Raw genomic sequence first — 12,896 nt, 5'->3', positions numbered from 1 at the left:
GGCTGGTGCTCTAGCCACTGTCCGCTACCTAGCTGCCCCAATCTCCTTTTGTCTTGAAGATTTTAAAGTCACAGAGGAATCGCTGATATACTGCTATGAGGGGAGATTGCCAAACTGATGAAATTATATAGCCAGGGCCTTCATCACCACTTTTCACCCTTCCACAGTCATGTGGTTGTTGTTCAGTTGTGTCCAACTTTTTGTGTCCCCATTTGGGGTTTTCTTGGCAAAGATACTGGAGTGGTTTGCCATTTCCTTCTCCAGATCATTTGACAGATGAGGAAACTGAGGCAAACAAGGTTAAATGACTTTCTCAGTCACAATTATAGTAATTGTTAAATTAGTGGAGTCTGTATCAGCGGATATATTATTGTACTAAACTATGTCTGCTATAAAATCATAGAATGTTAGAGGCCATCTAGTTCAACCTTATTTTATCAATGCAGAAACAGAGATCAAGGTGGAGAGAAGGGAAATGACCTTCCAAAGACACAAGGCTGGTAAGGGGCAGAGCCAAAACTAGAGTCCTGAGTTCTTCCCTGGCCACACCCCAACCTTCCTTAACACCTCAGACTTCCAGAAATTTCTTACACTCCATGCTTATTTAAGGATGACGGAACAAATGTCAGTTGTACCTGTGGGTATGATTCCTTGGCAGGACGTCTTTCAGCAGGAGAGAAGCCAGAGCCTGCAGCTGGCTCTGGGGCTCTGCCACTGTTTGCCACAACTGGCTTTACCCTTCTTTTAATTTTCAGTTCAAGACCTCTGAGGCACTGGTGTCACTCAGCCTGACTCTGGCTACTAGCATCACTTTGCTTACAAGTCATGTTCAGTTGGCTTGGAGGCTGGAGTCTCCATTTGCTCCCCCTCCAAGCCCAAGGAAACCCCTCACCTAAGTGCTCTCAAAGGTGTGAAACTTGAGTTGACTTTGTGTTAGGCTGCAGGGGGGCTTTGTTTGTGTGACTGTCCCTGATCTTGAACTTAGCCATAGAGAAACGGATCACAGTATCTGCTGTGGATTGAACTGGGACTGATCCAGAAGAGAAATGTCAGTGAATTTGAGAAAGGTCAGGCTGATGGCCTAGCTTTCCTGGTTGCCTCTGCTGCACATTTTATACCAGCTACCAGGAGAAAGAGTCCTGGATTTTGAATCAGGGGATTGGGTTTGAAGCTATCTGTGACCTCTCTGAGCCTCAGTTTCCTCATATGTAAATGAGGGGGCTGGATTTGCTATAGTCCACCTGGGTCTGGATCTAATGTGAGAGAGAGCTAAAGTGAGGCACCAAGAAATGAAGTGTGTGTGGGCTGATATAGGCAGGCCTGGGGCTATTTGTCCTTCATAATTCCAGATCCAAATGTAAATCCCTTCAGCCCAGATGCACCAGTTCATTTTAGCCCACAGCTCTTAGATAATACTAGAATATCAGACCTCTGATAATGAAAAGTTTCACGCCATTAGGCACATTAAGGTGGGGGAGAGGAAGGGGAGGCCCACTTTAATGAGAGCTGAGTGATGATTCTGTCCAGACTGTTATGTTCAGTTAAGCTGATGCTATTGTGCCCCAAATAAAAATCACCTTATCTATTTTGTACTTTAAAATTCATTTTGAGAATGAACATTTTATCAGAAAACTTCTTCAATGTAATTTTAAAAAGGCTTATAGGCATTCTTAAATGCACCTGCCATTATGTCCCGGGGACAAAACCTTCTCTCAACGAATAGACTTATAATTATTGCTGCTTTGTACCCCTTGTGAGTTTCCCTATGAGGTTCCCCTCACGACTCCCACCTCCACACACAATCTGAGAAGAAAGCAAGAAAAATGATTTTTTTCTACTTAATTCTCTCGCTCTCCTGACCCTCCTGCATGTTCTTTGAAAGCAGGGGGAAAAAAGAGCCCACCCCTGCCAGATACATCTTTAAGGAGATTATGTTTATTCTTGCTAGAGCAAAGAGTTAATTTAAAGGAGCAGCCAGCTATTTATCACTGGTTGGGTCCTGGATGAGGTTAATAGTTAGGAGTGGGGGACCTGCGGCCTCAACGTCACATGTGGTCCTCTAGGTCTTCAAGTGCGGCCCTTTGGCTGAATCCAATTAATGAATCCATAATAAAAGGATTTGTTCTGTAAAACTTGGACTCAGGCAAAAGGCAGAACTTGAGCACCTAGAGGGCCATGTGTGGCTTCCAGAGGCCTCAGTTTCCCCACCCCTGTTAGGGCCTTTACCCTAGTCCAGCCTTGCTTCCCCCTCTACCTTTGTCTTCCTCCTACCACCTCTGGAGCAGGTGTGAACAGGTTGTGGTCCTCAAGGTATGTCCCGCTTCTTGTACAGAAATCAGCGATGACTTTCAGAAAGTTCGAAACTTGAAAGGAAAGGATATTATGAATGGAAATGAAAACTTTACAAATCATCTCCCTCTTTCTTTCTTTTTTACTTACAAATATGCAAGTAGCCTCTCTTAAAGGAATCTTTTGTATTGTTTAGGAACTTCATGAACTTCTGAAGAAAGGAGACGATGTAGTTGTTGGTGGAGGTGCTAGATTTCAGTTAGCTTTGCCACAAATTATAGCTCTGTGTAAAACCTGTTCAAAAGTAAATAGAGGGAGACTTTCAAAAGCTAATGAAAGGTAACTGAGATTTTTCTTTAGACCAGGAGCCTGATATTCACATCCTTACTACCATGTTTTTTAAAAAATTTTATTTTATTTTTAATTTATGAAATAGAACAAGAATTTCCATAACATAGTATAATAAAAAAGACTGCACATGAAACTGCAAATCTATTATGTGCAACCTGCTATTCCTTTTAAATGTATAATAAAGTTATCATGTAAATTTCTTTTCTTTTTCTTTTATTCCTTCCTTCCCCCTTCCTCCACGCCCCAGAGATGGCTACCATTAGACAAATATATGTGTGTATATATATATATATGTATATGTGCATATGTAAAATCATTGTATACATACTTCTATTTATTAGTTCTCTCTCTGGATGCAGATAACATCTTTCTGTACTATATTCAAGTAAAAATATTGGGGAAGCAGTAAGAAATCATCAAGTTGGAGATAATATATTTGCTCACATAAGAGAAGCCAATAGAAAAATAGGATTCAATATTATCTTATGAACAGCTATTGAATTAGCTAATTTGCTCAGTGTGCTGGGCCTGGAGTTAGGAAGATCTGAGCCAAAATCAGCCCTCCCACACTTACTGGTTGTGTGACCGTAGGTGAATCATTTAACCTCTATCTACTTCAGTTTCCTCAACTGCAAAGTAGAACCTACTTCCCAGGGTTGTGGTGAGGATACAATGAAATAACATTTTTAAAGCGATTAGCACTGTTCTGGTGCATAGTGGTACTTAATAAATGCTTGTTTTCTTCCAGCCTCTTTAGGAATATATGTGTTCCCAGAAAAGAATCATGGACTTAGCCCTGGAAGAGACTTTTGAGGTCATCTGTTCCAGCCCCAAATGAGGAAACTGAGGCCCAGAGAAATGTTTATTCTCTTTGCTATTCTTCCATTTTCATCCTTAAATCCCCTTGGGATGACTTTGTTGACTGTCTTGCCAAGCTTTCTTTAAACTGGCATTATCTTTCACTGCTTCTCTCTGTCTTATGAAGTGAGAGTGCTCAGAATCATTCACTGAATGATAGATGCTTTCACAAATAAGTTTATATTCAAAACTAGTGTTGATGTCATCTGCCATATAGATCTCTGTTTGTCATTTAGGTGTTTACTGAAGGTCCTTTTTTAGGCTCTTTTGGTCTACTTTTATGGCACTTGTTTTACATCAGTCAATAAAATTTCTACTGCCTATTTTGCTTTATTAATTAAATAAAATCATTAAATAGTTCAAGGGTGAGTTGTTGTAATTACATGCCCTATCTTTTTTTCATTATTATTTTTTCTAGCTTTTTGCTAATTCTGATCTTCGTTCAGATAAATTGGAGGTCTGGTTGTTCACAAAATTCTAATTTGGGAATGGTTCCCAAAAATAATGAGTGTTCTTGTTTATTAAAATAAAATAAATTTCATTTTTATATTGTCACTTGGTATTCAACATGTCTAACATTTGTCTTTTATCAAGTAAATTATTTACTATGGAAAGGCATGAACATTCTGTGTAGCCTGTATATTTTTAGCCCTCTTATTCCTTCTTCCTGACCCATGCTTTTCAAGATATCTTATTATCCTTACCTATTTTCCCACCATTTCATTGAAGTCATTGAATATCAAAGTGTGTGTTGATTTAATTTGGAGAGTCTTATTAATTTATCCTTAGAGTTTCTCCACCTTCTTATCCTTTGCAGCCAGTTTTGAGGAAGGAATATTCAAACCTTTATTCTACTGGGTAGGAATGACATCAAGGTTGGGATGTAAAATATTTAGTTATTGCATATGAAAATAAAGTCACCATTTCCATTGTACTGGTCTACTTATTGGTCTCCAGTGTTCTATGGGAGGAGGAGAAATACCTGCCTTTACGGGGAAGGACAATGACACAATCCCCTCAGTTCCCTTGTCTTATTTGCTCACTGAGTTGCCTGAGGCCCTGAGAGGACTTCATCCTGAGGCCAACCCCCAAAAGGATGTTGATAACCTACTGAGTTCATTCCTCAACGATTAACAAATTCCTACCCTCACCATCCCAGTGATTCTGAACCCCTGGCTGACAACATTCAAACCCTGTTCTCCATCCCTACTGCTTGATCCCTTATTTCCACTTTTTTCAAGCCAACCCTGTCCTACTCTAAAGCTATCCAACTCTTCTGCTGTGCAATCTGGAATGATTGCTCCATAGGCAACAAACTTACTTTTGTCTTAAATCTTTTCCTTTCCCACCTCCTTCATCTTTTGGCCCTCACTGAGAACTGGCTCCCTTCTGATGATACAGTCCCCCTGGCCTCCCCTTCCAGCATGGTGGCTCTTTCATTCATCTCCCCACCTCACTTGTCAAGATTGGGAAGCTTGACTACTTTTTGCTCATCATGGCCATTTTCAGGTTCTTGCTCTACCATAATCACTCAGTGACCAATCCTTCTCTGAGTTTCACTCTATACATTTCTACCACTCAATCAAAATTCTGGCAGCTGATTAGTGGGCTATCAATCTCCAAGACACATTCTCTTTCTTTCCTCAATGAACCCAGTGGCCAGCTCATGTTCTTTCTCTCCTCTCCAACTCTTACTAGGGGACATCAAAATACATATTGATACTCACTTAAACATCCTAACCTCACAGTACTTCAACTTACTCATTTCACATGACCTCTTTTCTACTCCATCTCAACTACACACAAAAATGTTCATAGCCTTGATCTTGCCATCAACCACAAATGCACCACTTCCATGTGCATGAATTTTGAAATTCCCTCATCTGATTATAATCTATCATCATTCCACTTCTCCACCTGTATTGCAACTCCAAATCCTGTTTTTCATCCTTACTGTGACCCCCCCATCCTTGGACTCCTCAATTCTTTCCCAGGCAAGACCCCTTCACTAGCTAAACTCTCATTCCTTCTTCATCTTGATCCCTTAATGAAACATCTCAATTCAGTGCTGTCCTCTTCTCTTGAGTTCCTTGCCCTCTTATTGTATCACTGATCTTGCCCTTGGATTATTCCCACCATCCCCTGCCTTCACTCCTATTAATATGCTACTGAACAAAGCTAGAAAAAAATCACAAAGCTATAATGACAGGGTCCACTAGAAATTCATGTTGCATAATCTCAACTGGACCTTCACCACGACAAGGCAATCCTTTTACACTTCTCTAGTTGACTCACTACCCCATTCACTACAATGGCTCTTCTAAGGCTTTTCTTCCCTCCTCAAACCTTCTATGGTTTCTCCTCTCCCTATCTTCTTAGCTCATATTTCACTGAAAAAAAATGGAGGCCATTTGTTGAGAGCTCCCTCTTCTCCCCTCCTCCTTATCTCACATCACTCCGAAGTTTTCTGCCACTTTCTCCTCCTCTACCCTGACTCATATTAAGAGATGACCCTTCTCCTTGCCAAGGCAAACCCCTCTACATGCACAAGTGATCCCATTTCATCCTGCAAAAGATGAGTACCCCCGGGGTCTGTCGTGGGACCTCTTGTCATCTACTTCTATATTGTTTCACTTGGTGAACTCATTAGCATCCATGGATTCAGTCATTATCTCTATACTAATGTTTTTCAGATCCTGTATCCAACCCCCCCCCCCAAGTCTAGACTTGCATTTCTAACTGCCTATTAGGCATTTCAAACTAGATGTTCCATAGATTTCTTAAACTCAATATGTCAAAAATTAAACTTGTTATCTTTCCCCAAATCATTATACTTCCAAATTTCCCTGTTACTGTTGAGGCCACCATCCTCCCAGTTGTCCACGCTCAGTAACATCATCCTTGACTCCTCCCTTCCTTGCCCTCACTCCATATCCAGTCTGCTGCCAAATACTGTAGCTTCTACCTTTCTAACATTTCTCTTACACACCTCCTTCTTTTCTTTGACCACCCTGGGGCAAGCTCTCACCATCTCATAGCTGGACTATTTCAATAGCCTGTAGTTGATCTCTCTGCCTCAAGTCTCCCTACTCTAATTCATTTTCCATTCAGGTGCCAAATTCAGCATCTTATGTCCCATCCTGTTCAATCAATTCCAGTAGCGTCCTATTCCCTTTAAGATTAAGCATAAAATCCTCTAGGATTAAAAGCCCTTCAAAACCTGCCTCTCTCTTATCTTTTCCATCTTCATACGCCTTACTCTACTCTGCCGCAACCTCCAACATATTCTGTAATCCAGGGACACTGGATTACTTGTGGTTCCTTGAATATGACATCTCATCTCCAGACTCTGAGCATTTTCCCTTGCTGTCCCTTATTAGGAACTCTTTTCCTCTTCATCCCTTCTGTATTGCTAAGGTGCCTTATTTACTGCAGCTTAAATTAGTTTCAGTTCAGATTGGTTTAGAAATGGATTTATATATTAGTATATAGTAAAAGTATTTATTATTAAGATAGTAAAATAGAATTAAGATTAGCAAGTAGAATAGAGTTAGAGTTAGTAAGCCCCAATAGATAACAATAACATACTTAATTAAGTCTCAATTGGTATCAAATCTTGTCACAATCAATCATTACCATCAGGGGAACCATCTACATCTGGATCACATGAGCTGGAGAGTCCTGGTTTTCAGCCTCCAGAGTCTCAATGGGAAAATTCCGGGCTAACCTTCTGCACCTCGGGGGACATTCCAAAGATAAAGCTGGGCTACGTGCTTTTGATAGTTTCTTCTAACAAAGAAGGCAGTTTGACAGAAAATACATGATCTATGGGAAAGGACTTGCTCTCAAAACTATCCTTGAGTGTATTCCTGTTTATGAATATCCGGTTCCTGGAGGGGTGGCCAGCCCTTCCTGGGAGCAAATATCATAAACAGTCCTTCAATGTCTAGCTAGGAATAAGATTAACATGAAAAAAGAGTCAAGGTCAAATTGCAGGCATACTGAGCCAGGTCAGAATGTCTTTTTTAAATTCATTCATCACACCCTCCTTCTGGCTTTCCTGGCTTCCTTCAAGTCTCAGCTAAAATCTCACCTTCTGCAAGAAGCCATTTTTTTAATTCTAGAGCCTTCCCTCTGTTGATTATCTTCAATTTATCTTGTATATACTTGGTTTGTATGTGGTTGTTTGCATGTTATCCCCTCCCTTTTGCATTAGATTGTAAGCTCTTTGAGGGCAGGTACTGTCTTTTGCCTTTCTTTGTATCCCCAGTACTTAGCACAGTGCTTCATAAATACTTGGTGACTGACTGACTTTCTGGACCCCATGTAGCTCAGCACAGAACTAAAGCTTCAAAAATCAGGATGGGCGTGTGGGGCAAAAATCTTTTACTCTCCTAAGATAACACGAAGACCCTACTTCTGAGTCCCTGTGTGTATTCAGAGCCCAAAGAGCTCTAAGTAAAGAGGTAAATCTTCAATAAGACACTTTAGACATATAGAGTTGGAAGGAACCTTGGAGGCCATGTAGTCCAACCCCTTCCTTCTGGAGTTGAGAAAACTGAAGCCCAGAGAAGTTAATATATGTCCCCAGGGTCACCTAGTGAGTAGAACTCAGATTTTTTGACTATAGGACCAGTACTCTTTCCACTGTACTGCACTGGAAATCCCTGGTCCGGAACCTCAGGGTTTCAGCTGTATGCTTCACTGGAGCTAATAGCTATAAACTTTCACCAGACCAGAAAAATAATCCTCAGGTTTCCCCATTAGTGCTTATGTCAGACGAAGCTGTATCTGAGAGAGGATACAGATCAGGAGGAAATGCTACTGGAAACTCCAATAAAAAAGGACCGTGTATCAGTGACACCAATCAGTCAATGATCAAACATTTATTAATAATAGTAGCAGCTAACATTTGTACAGCTTTTGAAGGTTTGCAAATCACTTTATATTACCTCATTTAATCTTGCCAAAGGAGGTGCTAGTATTATCCCCATTTTATAAATGAGGAAACAGTGCTGTGCCTGGCATATAGTAGGTATTTAGCAAATGTTTATTGATTGACCAAATGAGGTGAAAAGAGGTCCAATGATTTGCCCAGGATTACAAGCCAGTAAGTCTCTGAGGTGGCATTCAAACTCAGGGCTACCTAACTCCATGTGCTCAATTCACTAGACTACTTAGCTGCCTCATTATAAAGTGCCTACTATGCGCGAGGCACTGTGCTAGACATGAGAGATATTAATGAATGAATGAATGAATGAAAAAACACTTATTAAATGCTTGCTGTATGTCAGATTCTGCAATAATTGCAAGGGATACAAATAACAAAGCAAGGCAGCCCTGACCTCCAAGGAGCCTGTCACATAGAAGAAGACAGCAAGGCAACCGAAGAGAGGTCACAGGGAGAGAGAATGTTGAGAACAAGGAAACAGTCCTGTCCTCCATACGCTTCCATTCAATCAAGGAAGCTATATACACATACACATATACACCCGTATCTATATACACATATACATATATACACACACATACACATATAAATACACATATATACACACAACACCCATATACACCCATATATACATATACACACATAGACATGCATACACACATATACACGACACACAGAATATACACACACACATATACATACACACACATATAAGCACATATATACATGTGCATATATTCACACATATACATGCAACACAATATACATATACATGTACACACATATACAATACATACCACACACGTATACATACCTACACACACATACATAACACAATATACATACACACATACAAATATACATATATGAACACACATATATACACATACATATATTCACACAGGCAACACATATACATACACATATTCACAATATGCAACACACATGCAACACATGTACATATACATGTAGACACATATACATGCAAACACACGTGCACACACCACAGGTGTATATAGGCACACACATATACACATGTATACAACACATGTATAATATACATATATGCAATACAAATATACATACATGCACATGTACATATATGCGCACATATACAGATACACACACATACATATATTCACATATGTGCAATACATACATGTTTACACAATACATATATACACACATACGCACATATATACACATTTATACACACATATATTCACATACACATATACAGATACACAACACACACATATATCTCAGTACATACAAGAGGGACAGAAAATAGCAAAGGGCAGGCATACCACCAGAGTGGGCAGTGACTGGTAGCATCTGGAGGGGTATACTAGTATGAAAAGCCTTTCCATGCCAGGGTTGTTACACTGTGCAAGTACTCCATGGGTTTGGTATTTGCCATTATTCTTAGTTACTGAATGAACAATTTAATATTTGTGGTTTCCTTTTTACTTTTCTCACTTATTTTTTAATCCTTCAATTTTCTTTTGCTCCACTATGGCTGGTGTGTTTGAAAGGGGGGACCTTGATGCCAACCTTTTTCAGATGGTCCAGTGAAGAGATTTCCTTATGTTTCTGGGAGGGGGTTTATAGACAAGAGGAGTGTGATAGGGCCCCTCCACCCCCAGGGTGATGTCATCTAGACCCTTTCCTTCACTGGTCTCATCCCTCCCCCCACCAAGGTCATTGCCTCAAACTAGCTATTTCTATGTTTTCTTCTGCTTGACATTTGCAGGCACATAATAAACCAATTCCATAAAACTATGGCTTTAGCACATAGTCTTCTGCATGTGAAGGAACCTTTGGGGTCATCTAGTCTAACCTTTACCTTGTGAAAAAGGTACAAGAAATTATTGTAAACTAAACTATGAAGAGTACCACAGCTCCTATTTGTTTGCACAATCCCTCATCGTAGCAGATATTTTACCAATAAAATGGAGAGAGGGTGAACCTTCCCTTGGTAGAGCCTCTGAAGTCTTGACAAGAGAAGATAGCAATAGTGGGTAAGCACTTGGCTTTTCATTTTCATAACTCTCCAACTGTTCTTCTCGAGTTGTCAGAGGAATTCAACCATCTTAGCCTCTACCTGGAAGAGAAGATTGTGTGGAGTATTATATTTCTTTTTTTCAAAATTGTGGAAACAATTTGCAAGGGGAGAAAATATATGAATAAACAATTTCATATCTTGATTGTGAGTCTAAAAAACACACGGGCTCCTTCCACCAACTTAGGCTGTTCTATCCCACTGAAAGTTTGAATAGTCTTGCCATGATAGGAAACAGTCAGGGATTTTGATGACGAGCCCTGGACACTGCTTATACCTACCCAGTAGCAGGAGGAGGTATAAAACATTACAGATAGGGAAGGGAATGTGGAGCATGGAAATCCTGCAAATGAATTGGGGCCCCTAGGAGCAAAGATTGAACAGTATGGATAAGGAGGCACTCTAGGGGAATTGAGGCTGGCCTTTCACAAAGCTTCCCGTTGTATTTGTTCAGTGGGGAAAGCTTCCAGAGGAGAGAGAGGCTCTAGTCAGGAAATCTCTGGCTGTAATGAGCTGCAGGGAGAGAGAGCTGTCTTTAGCTACTTATAAGAGCTCAGAAGCACCTCTGAGAGATGTAATCCTGGCCATCTCCCCAACCATTTTTATGTGCCTGGCAATATGATTAGTTATTCAATGCGATAGATGCATGAGGGTCTCACTTAGCTCTATTCACATTTTACATGTGAATAGAATGAAATATTTTTAAAGGTAAGTGTCATATATAGACATGATTATTTATAGTCTTAACTCAGGATAGGTATAGAACGAAACATACGTTATCAAACATGGCCAGTGTATGGATTTGTTGCACCTAGGTAGCAAAGTGGATAGAGCATCAGTCCTGGAGTCAGGAAGACTTGAGTTCAAATCTGGCCTTAGACACTTACTAGTTGTGTGACCCTGGGCAAGTCACTTAACCCTGTTTGCCTTAGTTTCCTCGTCTGTCAAATGAGCTGGAGAAGGAAATGGCGAACTACTCTAGTATGTTTGCCAGGAAAACCCCAAATGGGGTCACAAAGAACCACCAAGACAAGGTGAACAGAAAGGTAAATAAACTTTAAAGTATGAGATGAGTTTTGGAAACAGGCACACACTCTATTAAGAAGGGAGAGGCAGGGGAAGAGTAACGAATGAAGAATTAGCAGTCTTGGGGCTGCCTTTCTGGGTGAGCTCCCCAAAGCCAGCATTCAGCCAAACATGCTTTGTGGTCCCAGAGTCCAAGCTGGTGCCCTCATTCCTGTGCCTTTGCTTGGGCTTCCCTGGTGATTGCTCTCCATAGCTTCTGTTCTCCTGCTTTCCAGCTTCGCTGCCTTCTGGGGTGTGCTCGCCCTTCCTCTGTAGCTTCTCCTCTTGATCTTGATGTGCGCTCTCTTCTCTGTGGCTTCTGCTCTCCCCTTCCCCAGGATGAGGGGCTAGTTTGTCTGTCAAAGTCTGGCCTCAGTTGCTCAAGGGTCAGGACAAGCTCCCTGGTGGGGAGAAATGTTGGTTGGGATTTTTGCCTGAACCACCAAGTTTTTCTTCCCAGTGGCCTTTATTGCTACATTCCTCCTCCAGGATAAAAAAATTTGTAGTCCTTTGAAAAATTAACTACATTATACTTGACACCTACAATTACACATCAGAGCATCAAAATAAGCATCAGTCCTTAACATAATAAGGATGATTAACCCAGTTTCCCAGGCAATCATCTCAGAGTGCCATTCACAGCAAACACACGTCAACAATACATTCAGTAGATAGAGCAAAATATAGAGCATCCCTTGCTAGATTGTTTTAGTGACTTCGGGTCTAAATAACACATAGGATAGACATTACATGCACATGTCAAGGCATTACATGCAGGTTTATAGAACACAAGCCAATGTGTAGAACAACAAGCCAAACCAAAGCAAGAATACATCAGTGACCCTATTGGTATATGTTTATATACAGTATATATATACATACAGTACATATAAACTTTCACGTATACAGTAACACATACATGCACAGTAGCATGTATACAAATAAACAAACAACAGATCCAGGCTTGCTAGTTTGACAAATTCCTACATAAGCTACTAACAATTATAGAATGAAGAAAAAGGAAATGAGGTTAAAATGAAGCATGAGAAATTTGGGTCAGATGATGACAAAATGGTTATAATTATTGTCACAGCACAGTAGATGGTCAATCTCAGATTCAGTGAGACACGGGTTCAAGTGCCATTTCTGACACATACTGGCTTTGTGATTGTGGACAAGTAGCTTAATCTCTAAATGCATCTAGTCAGTTCTTGGACACCAAAGAAGTAGTAATAGTAATAGTTTTTATAGTAGTAACGGTAGAAGTAGTAGTAGTAGTAGTAGTAGTAGTAGTAGTAGTAGTAGTAGTAGTAGTAGTAG

Source organism: Vombatus ursinus, unplaced genomic scaffold (assembly GCF_900497805.2).
Source record: "Vombatus ursinus unplaced genomic scaffold, bare-nosed wombat genome assembly UNPS02014772.1, whole genome shotgun sequence".
Taxonomy (NCBI): Eukaryota; Metazoa; Chordata; class Mammalia; order Diprotodontia; family Vombatidae; genus Vombatus; species Vombatus ursinus.
The sequence above is the reverse complement of the archived record's forward strand: the minus strand, read 5'-3'. Positions refer to the sequence as shown.